The sequence below is a fragment of the Lissotriton vulgaris genome, chromosome 8 (assembly GCF_964263255.1).
Source record: "Lissotriton vulgaris chromosome 8, aLisVul1.2, whole genome shotgun sequence".
Lineage (NCBI taxonomy): Eukaryota > Metazoa > Chordata > Amphibia > Caudata > Salamandridae > Lissotriton > Lissotriton vulgaris.
The window spans coordinates 152,936,237-152,950,696 of NC_141696.1; the positions used below are offsets into that span (position 1 = coordinate 152,936,237).

Sequence of the window (14,460 nt, forward strand, 5' to 3'; positions counted from 1 at the left end):
CTCCACAGCGATTTCTTCTCTTTTAACGTTCACCTTCGTTTTGCTACTCAACTACAATCGTGAGTAACTCAAGGGAACATTTATATATTTTTTATGTTCCTTTTGACTCTTTTTTTTTCGTGTGGGGATTATCACAACGTTGTGGCTCCAGCGTTTCCCGTCAGTGAACCTCTCGCGTGTACTTCTACTTCTAATTGTTCTGAAGGGGAAAGCACCTAAAAGACCTAAAAGACGCGAGGGAGAAGAACCACGATGTGTTTTGGTGAAAACCTCATCGTTTTTGGGAAATGTGTGCTACTTTTACTGGCTTTAGCGTGTGATTCGGTTTATTAGCGTTTTGCATTTTTTCAAAAGGATTAACGCTTACCGGCTTCACAGCTCCTCGCTCTCACGCACGCAGCAGCGTCTCCGTGAACAATTGAGCTCTACACGCGCACACACTCAGTGCATCAGCGCGCATCTACGTGCTTTCCTCCACGTCACAAGCGTCATCACGCTCTCCACCGCCATCTTGTGGTTGCTAGGGCAACGCGACCACTGAAACGAGGAACATTTTCTCCGGTCTTCGTGTGGGTATTTATGACTTTATTTCAATTGATCTTTCAAGCGCTTTCCTCAACAATTTGATTGCGCATTTGTGTTTCAAGAAGCTTATTTTTCCTGTTATTATCTGTAAAGTGCATGCAGCGTGAAGCTTATACTTGAAGTCCATTCTTTTCGTTCTCTTTCAAAACCAATAAAAGACCATATTATTTTTCCTGCAACCTACAAATATTTGCAGTATTCTGTGACATTATTTTTTTTTCAACATGTCTGTTGAAGCTACACCTTCGAGGTCCAATCCAACAGGAGATACCAACTTAAACAGAGACACCCATCTACCTTACCTACAAATTAATTCTCCTAAAGAATTTTTATCAATTCCAGGAGAACCAGTCGTGTCATGGTTAGACTGGAAGGAGTACTTTTTGAACTATATAGCGAACTTAGAAGACGTCAATGGGGTCTTTACTCCTGAAAGGAAAAAAAGAATGTTATTGTACTCTTTAGGTCCTGAAGGACTTCGTATTTTTAATGAAATGCACAAACATCAAAATGCAGATGGAGATTTGGATGTGTTTAAAGCAGCCATTGTAGATCTTGATGACCATTTTTCTCCTGTAGTATGTATTGCTGTCACCAGACATTCTTTTTTCCATAGGAAGCAGCAAAAACATGAGTCCATTGAAGAGTATGTTTCTAGTTTGAAAACGTTAGCTGCAAAATGCAAATTTGCGCAGTTGCATGACGATCTGATTAGAGATCAGATTGTTATGTACTCTAAAAATAGAGCATTGCAAGAGAAATTGTGGGTGGAGGGTGATAATTGCTTGAAAGATATTATTGCTTTAGTGAAAAAAGCTGAACTATCAGAAAGGTGTGCTAAAGTTACTTTGTCACAAGATAAAAAGGAAGAAGTGGTTGGTAAGATTGTGGAGAAAAGTAATTTTTATACCAGTCAGAAAAAATTCGAAAGGAAAAAACCGAATCGTTTTGACAAAAAAAAGTATGAAAACAAGGAACAGAAAACCTTTAGCAGTGTAGTATGTTACAGGTGTGGTAGTTATGCGCATTCCGCCACGTATGAGAGATGTCCAGCCAAAGCGGCTAAGTGTTTAGAGTGTGGTTTAATTGGACACTTTTCAAGGGTTTGTAATCGCAAATCGAAACAAAAACCCAAAAGCAAAATAGCTTGTGTTCAAGAAGATAGTGATAACAATTCATCTTCCTCAGAGAATGATTCACATGTTAATCTGATAAAAAGAAAAGATGTGGTAGTAAACATTACAGGTTCTTCCTCATCTAAACCGTTGTGTTTAATATCAGTAGGAGGTATTGTCATCCAGGTGGCTGCAGATTCCGGATCTCCTTACACAATTGTTTCACAAGATGTTTGGAGGGATCAGTTTGTGGACAAAATAGGCCCTTGGTTAGAAACCAATGATGTTGCCGCTGAAAGCTATACTGGGAATGACATTGATTTTTTAGGTTTTAGAACACTAATTTTCCGTTTTAAAGAAAGGAAAGCAATCGGAAAGTTGTATGTGGCTAGAGTTGGTCCATCCGTTTTAGGCTGGAAGGACCAGAAATCCCTAGATATCATTCTTAACCCCAATAGCAAAGAACAAGTCTTGATTTCATGTGAGTCTGAAGATACAAAGAAGTGGGTACTTAAGGAGTTTCCTGAGGTATTTTCGGGTCATATGGGAAAACTCAAAGGTTTTACTCATTGTATCCATTTAAAAGAAGGTGCAATCCCGAAAGTGCATAAAGCTAGAAATATACCTTTTATAATACGTGATGAAGTTAAAGGGGAATTGGACAAAATGTTAGACAATGAAGTTATTGAGCCCGTTGAAGCAGCTGAGTGGGTTTCGCCCTTGGTCGTAGCTCGCAAGTCCAATGGCAAGGCCCGTCTCTGTGTAGATTTAAGATACCTCAACAATAACATTTTGGTGGACCAATTTCCCTTACCAAGGATTGATGAAATGCTCTCCTTGACACGAAACGCAAAGTGGTTTTCTACGCTGGACTTATCAGCTGCGTATCATCAGGTAGTCTTAGACAAAAACAGTAGGCATTTGACATCCTTCTGCACACCTTTTGGCTGTTATAGGTTTAAGCGAATGCCTTTTGGCCTAGCGTCAGCCGCTGCAGTATTTCAGCGTTTGATGTCTAATCTCTTCAGCCATATCCCTGAGGTCGTATTTTTCCAGGACGATATTTTAATCATGGGGAGAGATAAAACGCATCATGACTCTATCCTTAGAGAAGTCCTAGAAATACTTAGAAGCAATGGTCTGGTGGCTGAAGGAACCAAATGTAAGTTCTCAGAAGAGTCCCTTACATACTTGGGACATGAGATTGGCACTTTCGGTATCAGACCCAAGACAGAATTAGTTGAGGCCATTCTTGAAGCTTCTGCACCCAAATCCAAGGACGATCTGCGATCCTTTTTGGGTTTAGCAGAATTCTATGCGAAGTTTGTAAATAATTTTTCCCAGAAGACGTACGATATGCGTCTTTTGATGAAAAACAAGGTTGTGTTTGAATGGACTGATGTTTGCCAACAAGCGTTTGAAAACATAAAGAGAGACATTGCACAGGCACCATCACTACAAGGTTTTGATCCTCATGCCGAATCCATTATAACCACGGATGCAAGTGCTACTGGCATTGGTGGTGTTCTCACACAAGTAACTAGTTCAGGAAATGAAGTAATTATAGCTTTTGCTTCTCGCTCATTGTCACCTTCCGAAGTAAAGTATTCGGTAATAGAGCGAGAGGCATTGGCATGTGTGTGGGCCATGGAGCATTACAGAAAATATGTATGGGGGAAGAAATTTTTACTAAGGTCTGATCACAAACCTTTAACGAAACTACTAACCACTGAGGGTCTTTCCAGAGCTTCTGCCAGGATTGCTAGATTGTCAATGAGATTACAGGATTATGTATACGATGTGAAGTATGTGCCTGGTACCAAATATGTCATAGCTGATTTTTTGAGCCGGTTTTCTTTACCGCTAAGAGAATTAGACAATGATCCATGGAAGGATTACTGTGTGGCTGGTGTTTTTGATGATGTTCCTGGTCTTTCTAAACAAGTCTGGCAGAAGGAGTACCAAGATGACGCAGTTTTGCATGAGGTCAAGAAGAGAATTGTTAGTGGATGGTCTAATGAATCTAAGGCCGATCCTAATTTAAGGCCATTTTGGGAGGTCAGAGACGAGTTAAGTGTTGAAAGCGATTTTGTCTGCAGAGCAGGAAGAATTGTTCCCCCATCTGGCATCAGGAACAAGATTATCGATATTGGCCATGAAGGACACCCTGGTATAGCTCGTACCAAAAGAAACATTAAAATTTTGTATTGGTGGCCTAAAATTGACATCGATATAGAGAGAAAAGTTCGTGAATGTTTCAGTTGTGAGCAGGCAGACAAGACTCAGAAGACTTTGAATCCTCCTTTGTCGTCTTTAGGGTGTCCTAATTTACCTTGGGAATGTGTTGCATTAGACATTCTTGGACCTGTTTGTTGGCAGGATGGTTCTTTGAAGTATATTTTAGTTTTAGTTGATCTTTTTTCTAGATGGTTGGAAGTGGACATTGTTCATGTTGTGGATACTAAAGCAGTAATTAGATTTCTGGAAGGATGTTTCTTGAAAGAGGGTTTTCCAGCCTCAATTTTAACGGACAATGGCGTCCAATTTAAGTCTGAGGCTATGAAGGTATTTTTGGACAATATTGGAATTGAACAGAAGTTTACAGCTTTGTATCACCCTAGGGGTAATTCTGTCGTTGAAAGAGTCAACAGAGTTATAAAAGGGGTTTTGCAATTGGCAAAAAGAGCTAATAAGAATTTTGAGGATGAATTGAACAAACTTATTTGGTCATATAGGATTACCATTCATGACACTGTTGGTGAGAGCCCTTTCGGTTTGATGCGTGGGAGATTTCCCCATTGTAAAATCAATCCAGGTTGGATGGGCAGGAGCCAAAGGTATCATTGGGATACTGATCGTGTTAAACACTCCATTACTGCCTCACAGGATAAGAATAAGGAGTTTTTTGATAGCAAACATGGTACTAGAGAAGTGTCTGTGAAAGTTGGACAGTGGGCCAGAGTAAAGTCTGGAAGAAAATCTGGGAAATTGGAATCCAGGTTCTCAGATCCTATGCGTATCACTAGGGTTATGAGGAACACCGTTCAGTTTGAGGATGGAAGCATTCACCACATGAGTCGCATAGCTTTAGCCAAGCAGGGTGTTACTGCAAAAAGCTGTGAGCATGTATGTAGGGATTATTGGTTGTTGAATGTCTTTTCAAATCTAAAGGAGGGGGATGTGCGGGATGTTGTTGAATCTTTTGATGATACGGTTGTGCCTGGAACTAGTTCTTCTGTTCCTGAGTGTCTCAATCGTTCTCTCGCACCTCTCTGTCCTGATGCGAATACTAGGGGTGATCCTTGTCCTCATCTTGAGAATCCTGCAGATGTTGTTTCCGACCTTCCGTCTGCACAGGACTCACTCAATGCTGGTGTTGTTAAGTCTAGCAGTTTTGGTAGACCTATTCGAACTCCTGGCAAATTTGATGATTTTGTTCTTCAGTGATTATTATTTATTTTTCCTTCTTTTGTGTTTTAAGGAAGGGGGATGTGTGGTGATTGCATGTTACTTTAAGAGCTGTTAGAATTGTTATGTGTAATGGAATCTACTGCATTGCTCTGTACTGAATAGGAATGCTATGATCTCATTTATGCTGTTCCTGTTTGTGTTACTGCATGCACTTTGCTTCTCCTGAAGTTCATCTCGAATAAATACCTGAATACCATTTCAAGGAGTTCGTCCCCTTTGTGAAGATGTCACTACAGGTTTCTCATATATTTCGGTTGTATAAAGTCTTGCTGACAAAGTGCAGTCCTTACTATATGAGCATAGGACCCATGTAAGAGCTCATCTGGAAGAGTCATGCTCTTGTATGCCCTGGCCAGACAGGCCATGCAAATATGGAAGAATGCCTAGCATCTGGTAGACAGTTGGACTCCAGCACACTTACGGCAATTTCCTCAGGGCTGTGATCAGGGGCTGCTTAGATTTGCGTATTCCACCCTATGTTGTGACATTGAAATTCCTTGTTGAATTTGCTTTATTTAGCCAAGAGGTGGCTGTTGACTCAATTTCAAAGCAGCTTTGGGCCTTTCAAGTGGCTGGTTAATAGCACTTTCTCTTTGTACGCCTTAAAGGTCTAAAGAGTTCTTCATAGGTACTGCTCTCTATGGATTGTTCAAAGATCTGTTGGAAGTACTTATAATAGGATAAATAAATTGAGGGCATGCCTTTTCGGTACCCCACTTGCATGGCTGTCTGGCCTGTGGAAGGTTCCACAAATGCAAGTCAGGATGGCCGAGTGGTCTAAGGCGCTGCGTTCAGGTCGCAGTCTCTTCTGGAGGCGTGGGTTCAAATCCCACTTCTGACAATCGTGTGTTTACTCTACTTTTTTCTTGGGAGAGAAAAAATCAGATCATTTCCCTCACATGGGCTTATATGGTTGTCTACTTGGAAAAGTGCAGTGAGTTTTTTTCTTGCTCTAGCCACTCATGACCTAAGTTGTGTGCTTTTTTTGGTTCACAATATCTTTCCCTCTCTGTAGATGATCAAGCAAATGTGGTCAGGATGGCCGAGTGGTCTAAGGCGCTGCGTTAAAGCTGCAGTCTCTCCTGGAGGCGTGGGTTCGAATCCCACTTCTGACAAAACTTTAAGTCCATTTTGTCTCTGAGTTCTTTTAGAATCTCAGCTAAAAATTGGCAGTGCATATAATATCTGAATAAGTAACAAACTTCAGTTTCAACTGCAAATTAATTTGCCCAATTCTGTCTTCAAGCTCGTATAATATTCTTCTAGCACTCGTGGTGTTTTATGTGTTTTTTGGGGGGTGCTTAAAAAGTCCCTTTTATTAATGAAATGGGTTACATTCAGTCTTGTGATATTTTTAGTTTCCAATAAGTAGATTGTTAATTTTATGTAACCTCATTTTCTAATGCTCCATTCAAGAGATGTTTCCACTATGAAATGCAGAGCAAGGGGAAAGAGCACAAGTGATAGAGCGAGTGAGTGAGAAGGGGTGTTGAGGAAGGAGAGAATGAAACAAAGACAGAGTGAGTGAACGGCAGGTAGGCCTAGAAGAGGAGACTAGAAGTGAAGGCGACATACTTTTCCCTGCTTTTGACCTCCCACCCATCCCAAACCGACCACAAACGTACCATCTATGCAACGTTGGTATGCAGAAATTCACGCCTCAGCCAGTGAGGGTAAGTCCCAGGCCAGGGGCTTGAGAGCAAAAGACTGCATGTGCTCAGACGTTCCCTGCTAGGGACAGTTGATCTGAAACAAGGTCTGCTCTCTTGTATCCAGAAAGGATCTAGAAATCCTGCATGAATCTGCAAGGCACAATGACAGCATACATTTGCATAATATGCCGCACCTTCTGCCTTCCTACTTCATGTGCAGTAGTTGTTTGTGTAGAGAGAGAGATCGCAGGCAAGGTAATTTTGTGAGTAGGATACAGGACCCTAAATAGCTGGTGAGAGGTATGAGGTATTCTAAAAGCATAAAAATTGTACACCTGTGAAATGAAATGCTTTCACATGTGATCTTCTGTGTTTATTGTCCTGTGCATAAAGTTGCACCTTGTGTTTGAAGGTTTAAATTATTTCAGGCTTGCATGGAGGCAGAAATTTCTGAGTGACTTTTATACATTTTTAAAGACTCTACACTGTCAGGATGGCTGAGTGGTCTAAGGCGCTGTGTTTAGGCCGAAGTCTCCTCTGGAGGCGTGGGTTCGAATCCCACTTCTGACATGACTTTTGGAGATGTAATCTCCTTTTTCAGGTTAACATCTGATGGAAGTTGCATCTGTTGGTCTTCACCTGGGATGTGATTCTGTCCTCATCTAGTCAAGAGAGCTGGGGTTTCTCATATATTTCGGTTGTATAAAGTCTTGCTGACAAAGCGCAGTCCTTACTATATGAGCATAGGACCCATGTAAGAGCTCATCTGGAAGAGTCATGCTCTTGTATGCCCTGGCCAGACAGGCCATGCAAATATGGAAGAATGCCTAGCATCTGGTAGACAGTTGGACTCCAGCACACTTACGGCAATTTCCTCAGGGCTGTGATCAGGGGCTGCTTAGATTTGCGTATTCCACCCTATGTTGTGACATTGAAATTCCTTGTTGAATTTGCTTTAGCTACCCAAGAGGTGGCTGTTGACTCAATTTCAAAGCAGCTTTGGGCCTTTCAAGTGGCTGGTTAATAGCACTTTCTCTTTGTACGCCTTAAAGGTCTAAAGAGTTCTTCATAGGTACTGCTCTCTATGGATTGTTCAAAGAACTGTTGGAAGTACTTATAATAGGATAAATAAATTGAGGGCATGCCTTTTCGGTACCCCACTTGCATGGCTGTCTGGCCTGTGGAAGGTTCCACAAATGCAAGTCAGGATGGCCGAGTGGTCTAAGGTGCTGCGTTCAGGTCACAGTCTCTTCTGGAGGCGTGGGATCAAATCCCACTTCTGACAATTGTGTGTTTACTCTACTTTTTTCTTGGGAGAGAAAAAATCTGATCATTTCCCTCACATGGGCTTATATGGTTGTCTACTTGGAAAAGTGCAGTGAGTTTTTTTCTTGCTCTAGCCACTCATGACCTAAGTTGTTTGTTTTTTCTGGTTCACAATATCTTTCCCTCTCTGTAGATGATCAAGCAAATGTGGTCAGGGTGGCCGAGTGGTCTAAGGCGCTGCGTTAAGGCCGCAGTCTCTCCTGGAGGCGTGGGTTCGAATCCCACTTCTGACAAAACTTTAAGTCCATTTTGTCTCTGAGTTCTTTTAGAATCTCAGCTAAAAATTGGCAGTGCATATAATATCTGAATAAGTAACAAACTTCAGTTTCAACTGCAAATTAATTTGCGCAATTCTGTCTTCAAGCTCGTATAATATTCTTCTAGCACTCGTGGTGTTTTATGTGTTTTTTGGGGGGTGCTTAAAAAGTCCCTTTTATTAATGAAATGGGTTACATTCAGTCTTGTGATATTTTTGGTTTCCAATAAGTAGATTGTTAATTTTATGTAACCTCATTTTCTAATGCTCCATTCAAGAGATGTTTCCACTATGAAATGCAGAGCAAGGGGAAAGAGCACAAGTGATAGAGCGAGTGAGTGAGAAGGGGTGTTGAGGAAGGAGAGAATGAAACAAAGACAGAGTGAGTGAACGGCAGGTAGGCCTAGAAGAGGAGACTAGAAGTGAAGGCGACATACTTTTCCCTGCTTTTGACCTCCCACCCATCCCAAACCGACCACAAACGTACCATCTATGCAACGTTGGTATGCAGAAATTCACGCCTCAGCCAGTGAGGGTAAGTCCCAGGCCAGGGGCTAGAGAGCAAAAGACTGCATGTGCTCAGACGTTCCCTGCTAGGGACAGTTGATCTGAAACAAGGTCTGCTCTCTTGTATCCAGAAAGGATCTAGAAATCCTGCATGAATCTGCAAGGCACAATGACAGCATACATTTGCATAATATGCCCCACCTTCTGCCTTCCTACTTCCTGTGCAGTAGTTGTTTGTGTAGAGAGAGAGGTCGCAGGCAAGGTAATTTTGTGAGTAGGATACAGGACCCTAAATAGCTGGTGAGAGGTATGAGGTATTCTAAAAGCATAAAAATTGTACACCTGTGAAATGAAATGCTTTCACATGTGATCTTCTGTGTTTATTGTCCTGTGCATAAAGTTGCACCTTGTGTTTGAAGGTTTAAATTATTTCAGGCTTGCATGGAGGCAGAAATTTCTGAGTGACTTTTATACATTTCTTAAGACTCTGCACTGTCAGGATGACCGAGTGGTCTAAGGCGCTGTGTTTAGGCCGCAGTCTCCTCTGGAGGCGTGGGTTCGAATCCCACTTCTGACATGACTTTTGGAGATGTAATCTCCTTTTTCAGGTTAACATCTGATGGAAGTTGCATCTGTTGGTCTTCACCTGGGATGTGATTCCGTCCTCATCTAGTCAAGAGAGCTGGGGTTTCTCATATATTTCGGTTGTATAAAGTCTTGCTGACAAAGTGCAGTCCTTACTATATGAGCATAGGACCCATGTAAGAGCTCATCTGGAAGAGTCATGCTCTTGTATGCCCTGGCCAGACAGGCCATGCAAATATGGAAGAATGCCTAGCATCTGGTAGACAGTTGGACTCCAGCACACTTATGGCAATTTCCTCAGGGCTGTGATCAGGGGCTGCTTAGATTTGCGTATTCCACCCTATGTGGTGACATTGAAATTCCTTGTTGAATTTGCTTTAGCTAGCCAAGAGGTGGCTGTTGACTCAATTTCAAAGCAGCTTTGGGCCTTTCAAGTGGCTGGTTAATAGCACTTTCTCTTTGTACGCCTTAAAGGTCTAAAGAGTTCTTCATAGGTACTGCTCTCTATGGATTGTTCAAAGATCTGTTGGAAGTACTTATAATAGGATAAATAAATTGAGGGCATGCCTTTTCGGTACCCCACTTGCATGGCTGTCTGGCCTGTGGAAGGGTCCACAAATGCACGTCAGGATGGCCGAGTGGTCTAAGGTGCTGCGTTCAGGTCGCAGTCTCTTCTGGAGGCGTTTGTTCAAATCCCACTTCTGACAATTGTGTGTTTACTCTACTTTTTTCTTGAGAGAGAAAAAATCAGATCATTTCCCTCACATGGGCTTATATGGTTGTCTACTTGGAAAAGTGCAGTGAGTTTTTTTCTTGCTCTAGCCACTCATGACCTAAGATGTGTGCTTTTTTTGGTTCACAATATCTTCCCCTCTCTGTAGATGATCAAGCAAATGTGGTCAGGATGGCCGAGTGGTCTAAGGCGCTGCGTTAAGGCCGCAGTCTCTCCTGGAGGCGTGGGTTCGAATCCCACTTCTGACAAAACTTTAAGTCCATTTTGTCTCTGAGTTCTTTTAGAATCTCAGCTAAAAATTGGCAGTGCATATAATATCTGAATAAGTAACAAACTTCAGTTTCAACTGCAAATTAATTTGCCCAATTCTGTCTTCAAGCTCGTATAATATTCTTCTAGCACTCGTGGTGTTTTATGTGTTTTTTGGGGGGTGCTTAAAAAGTCCCTTTTATTAATGAAATGGGTTACATTCAGTCTTGTGATATTTTTGGTTTCCAATAAGTAGATTGTTAATTTTATGTAACCTCATTTTCTAATGCTCCATTCAAGAGATGTTTCCACTATGAAATGCAGAGCAAGGGGAAAGAGCACAAGTGATAGAGCGAGTGAGTGAGAAGGGGTGTTGAGGAAGGAGAGAATGAAACAAAGACAGAGTGAGTGAACGGCAGGTAGGCCTAGAAGAGGAGACTAGAAGTGAAGGCGACATACTTTTCCCTGCTTTTGACCTCCCACCCATCCCAAACCGACCACAAACGTACCATCTATGCAACGTTGGTATGCAGAAATTCACGCCTCAGCCAGTGAGGGTAAGTCCCAGGCCAGGGGCTAGAGAGCAAAAGACTGCATGTGCTCAGACGTTCCCTGCTAGGGACAGTTGATCTGAAACAAGGTCTGCTCTCTTGTATCCAGAAAGGATCTAGAAATCCTGCATGAATCTGCAAGGCACAATGACAGCATACATTTGCATAATATGCCCCACCTTCTGCCTTCCTACTTCCTGTGCAGTAGTTGTTTGTGTAGAGAGAGAGGTCGCAGGCAAGGTAATTTTGTGAGTAGGATACAGGACCCTAAATAGCTGGTGAGAGGTATGAGGTATTCTAAAAGCATAAAAATTGTACACCTGTGAAATGAAATGCTTTCACATGTGATCTTCTGTGTTTATTGTCCTGTGCATAAAGTTGCACCTTGTGTTTGAAGGTTTAAATGATTTCAGGCTTGCATGGAGGCAGAAATTTCTGAGTGACTTTTATACATTTCTTAAGACTCTGCACTGTCAGGATGACCGAGTGGTCTAAGGCGCTGTGTTTAGGCCGCAGTCTCCTCTGGAGGCGTGGGTTCGAATCCCACTTCTGACATGACTTTTGGAGATGTAATCTCCTTTTTCAGGTTAACATCTGATGGAAGTTGCATCTGTTGGTCTTCACCTGGGATGTGATTCCGTCCTCATCTAGTCAAGAGAGCTGGGGTTTCTCATATATTTCGGTTGTATAAAGTCTTGCTGACAAAGTGCAGTCCTTACTATATGAGCATAGGACCCATGTAAGAGCTCATCTGGAAGAGTCATGCTCTTGTATGCCCTGGCCAGACAGGCCATGCAAATATGGAAGAATGCCTAGCATCTGGTAGACAGTTGGACTCCAGCACACTTACGGCAATTTCCTCAGGGCTGTGATCAGGGGCTGCTTAGATTTGCGTATTCCACCCTATGTTGTGACATTGAAATTCCTTGTTGAATTTGCTTTAGCTAGCCAAGAGGTGGCTGTTGACTCAATTTCAAAGCAGCTTTGGGCCGTTCAAGTGGCTGGTTAATAGCACTTTCTCTTTGTACGCCTTAAAGGTCTAAAGAGTTCTTCATAGGTACTGCTCTCTATGGATTGTTCAAAGATCTGTTGGAAGTACTTATAATAGGATAAATAAATTGAGGGCATGCCTTTTCGGTACCCCACTTGCATGGCTGTCTGGCCTGTGGAAGGTTCCGCAAATGCAAATCAGGATGGCCGAGTGGTCTAAGGCGCTGCGTTCAGTTCGCAGTCTCTTCTCGAGGCGTGGGTTCAAATCCCACTTCTGACAATTGTGTGTTTACTCTACTTTTTTCTTGGGAGAGAAAAAATCTGATCATTTCCCTCACATGGGCTTATATGGTTGTCTACTTGGAAAAGTGCAGTGAGTTTTTTTCTTGCTCTAGCCACTCATGACCTAAGTTGTTTGTTTTTTCTGGTTCACAATATCTTTCCCTCTCTGTAGATGATCAAGCAAATGTGGTCAGGGTGGCCGAGTGGTCTAAGGCGCTGCGTTAAGGCCGCAGTCTCTCCTGGAGGCGTGGGTTCGAATCCCACTTCTGACAAAACTTTAAGTCCATTTTGTCTCTGAGTTCTTTTAGAATCTCAGCTAAAAATTGGCAGTGCATATAATATCTGAATAAGTAACAAACTTCAGTTTCAACTGCAAATGAATTTGCCCAATTCTGTCTTCAAGCTCGTATAATATTCTTCTAGCACTCGTGGTGTTTTATGTGTTTTTTGGGGGGTGCTTAAAAAGTCCCTTTTATTAATGAAATGGGTTACATTCAGTCTTGTGATATTTTTGGTTTCCAATAAGTAGATTGTTAATTTTATGTAACCTCATTTTCTAATGCTCCATTCAAGAGATGTTTCCACTATGAAATGCAGAGCAAGGGGAAAGAGCACAAGTGATAGAGCGAGTGAGTGAGAAGGGGTGTTGAGGAAGGAGAGAATGAAACAAAGACAGAGTGAGTGAACGGCAGGTAGGCCTAGAAGAGGAGACTAGAAGTGAAGGCGACATACTTTTCCCTGCTTTTGACCTCCCACCCATCCCAAACCGACCACAAACGTACCATCTATGCAACGTTGGTATGCAGAAATTCACGCCTCAGCCAGTGAGGGTAAGTCCCAGGCCAGGGGCTAGAGAGCAAAAGACTGCATGTGCTCAGACGTTCCCTGCTAGGGACAGTTGATCTGAAACAAGGTCTGCTCTCTTGTATCCAGCAAGGATCTAGAAATACTGCATGAATCTGCAAGGCACAATGACAGCATACATTTGCATAATATGCCCCACCTTCTGCCTTCCTACTTCCTGTGCAGTAGTTGTTTGTGTAGAGAGAGAGGTCACAGGCAAGGTAATTTTGTGAGTAGGATACAGGACCCTAAATAGCTGGTGAGAGGTATGAGGTATTCTAAAAGCATAAAAATTGTACACCTGTGAAATGAAATGCTTTCACATGTGACCTTCTGTGTTTATTGTCCTGTGCATAAAGTTGCACCTTGTGTTTGAAGGTTTAAATTATTTCAGGCTTGCATAGAGGCAGAAATTTCTGAGTGACTTTTATACATTTCTTAAGACTCTGCACTGTCAGGATGGCCGAGTGGTCTAAGGCGCTGTGTTTAGGCCGCAGTCTCCTCTGGAGGCGTGGGTTCGAATCCCACTTCTGACATGACTTTTGGAGATGTAATCTCCTTTTTCAGGTTAACATCTGATGGAAGTTGCATCTGTTGGTCTTCACCTGGGATGTGATTCCGTCCTCATCTAGTCAAGAGAGCTGGGGTTTCTCATATATTTCGGTTGTATAAAGTCTTGCTGACAAAGTGCAGTCCTTACTATATGAGCATAGGACCCATGTAAGAGCTCATCTGGAAGAGTCATGCTCTTGTATGCCCTGGCCAGACAGGCCATGCAAATATGGAAGAATGCCTAGCATCTGGTAGACAGTTGGACTCCAGCACACTTACGGCAATTTCCTCAGGGCTGTGATCAGGGGCTGCTTAGATTTGCGTATTCCACCCTATGTTGTGACATTGAAATTCCTTGTTGAATTTGCTTTAGCTAGCCAAGAGGTGGCTGTTGACTCAATTTCAAAGCAGCTTTGGGCCGTTCAAGTGGCTGGTTAATAGCACTTTCTCTTTGTACGCCTTAAAGGTCTAAAGAGTTCTTCATAGGTACTGCTCTCTATGGATTGTTCAAAGATCTGTTGGAAGTACTTATAATAGGATAAATAAATTGAGGGCATGCCTTTTCGGTACCCCACTTGCATGGCTGTCTGGCCTGTGGAAGGTTCCGCAAATGCAAATCAGGATGGCCGAGTGGTCTAAGGCGCTGCGTTCAGTTCGCAGTCTCTTCTCGAGGCGTGGGTTCAAATCCCACTTCTGACAATTGTGTGTTTACTCTACTTTTTTCTTGGGAGAGAAAAAATCTGATCATTTCCCTCACATGGGC

The 14,460-nt window shown here is 42.4% G+C and overlaps 6 non-coding genes across 6 annotated transcripts; all 6 read left to right on the forward strand.

Moving 5' to 3' along the window:
• The first annotated feature begins 5,929 nt into the window (after positions 1-5,929).
• On the forward strand, positions 5,930-6,012 carry TRNAL-CAG (transfer RNA leucine (anticodon CAG)). Its single transcript has one exon. It is a non-coding gene; the product is annotated as a tRNA-Leu (tRNA).
• Positions 6,013-6,203: 191 nt separating this feature from the next.
• Positions 6,204-6,286, forward strand: TRNAF-AAA (transfer RNA phenylalanine (anticodon AAA)). Its single transcript has one exon. It is a non-coding gene; the product is annotated as a tRNA-Phe (tRNA).
• Positions 6,287-8,299: 2,013 nt separating this feature from the next.
• TRNAL-AAG (transfer RNA leucine (anticodon AAG)) lies at positions 8,300-8,382 on the forward strand. Its single transcript has one exon. It is a non-coding gene; the product is annotated as a tRNA-Leu (tRNA).
• A 2,013-nt stretch (positions 8,383-10,395) lies between these two features.
• On the forward strand, positions 10,396-10,478 carry TRNAL-AAG (transfer RNA leucine (anticodon AAG)). Its single transcript has one exon. It is a non-coding gene; the product is annotated as a tRNA-Leu (tRNA).
• Positions 10,479-12,491: 2,013 nt separating this feature from the next.
• TRNAL-AAG (transfer RNA leucine (anticodon AAG)) lies at positions 12,492-12,574 on the forward strand. The gene has a single exon. It is a non-coding gene; the product is annotated as a tRNA-Leu (tRNA).
• Positions 12,575-13,598: 1,024 nt separating this feature from the next.
• Positions 13,599-13,681, forward strand: TRNAL-UAG (transfer RNA leucine (anticodon UAG)). Its single transcript has one exon. It is a non-coding gene; the product is annotated as a tRNA-Leu (tRNA).
• The last annotated feature ends 779 nt before the right edge of the window (positions 13,682-14,460 follow it).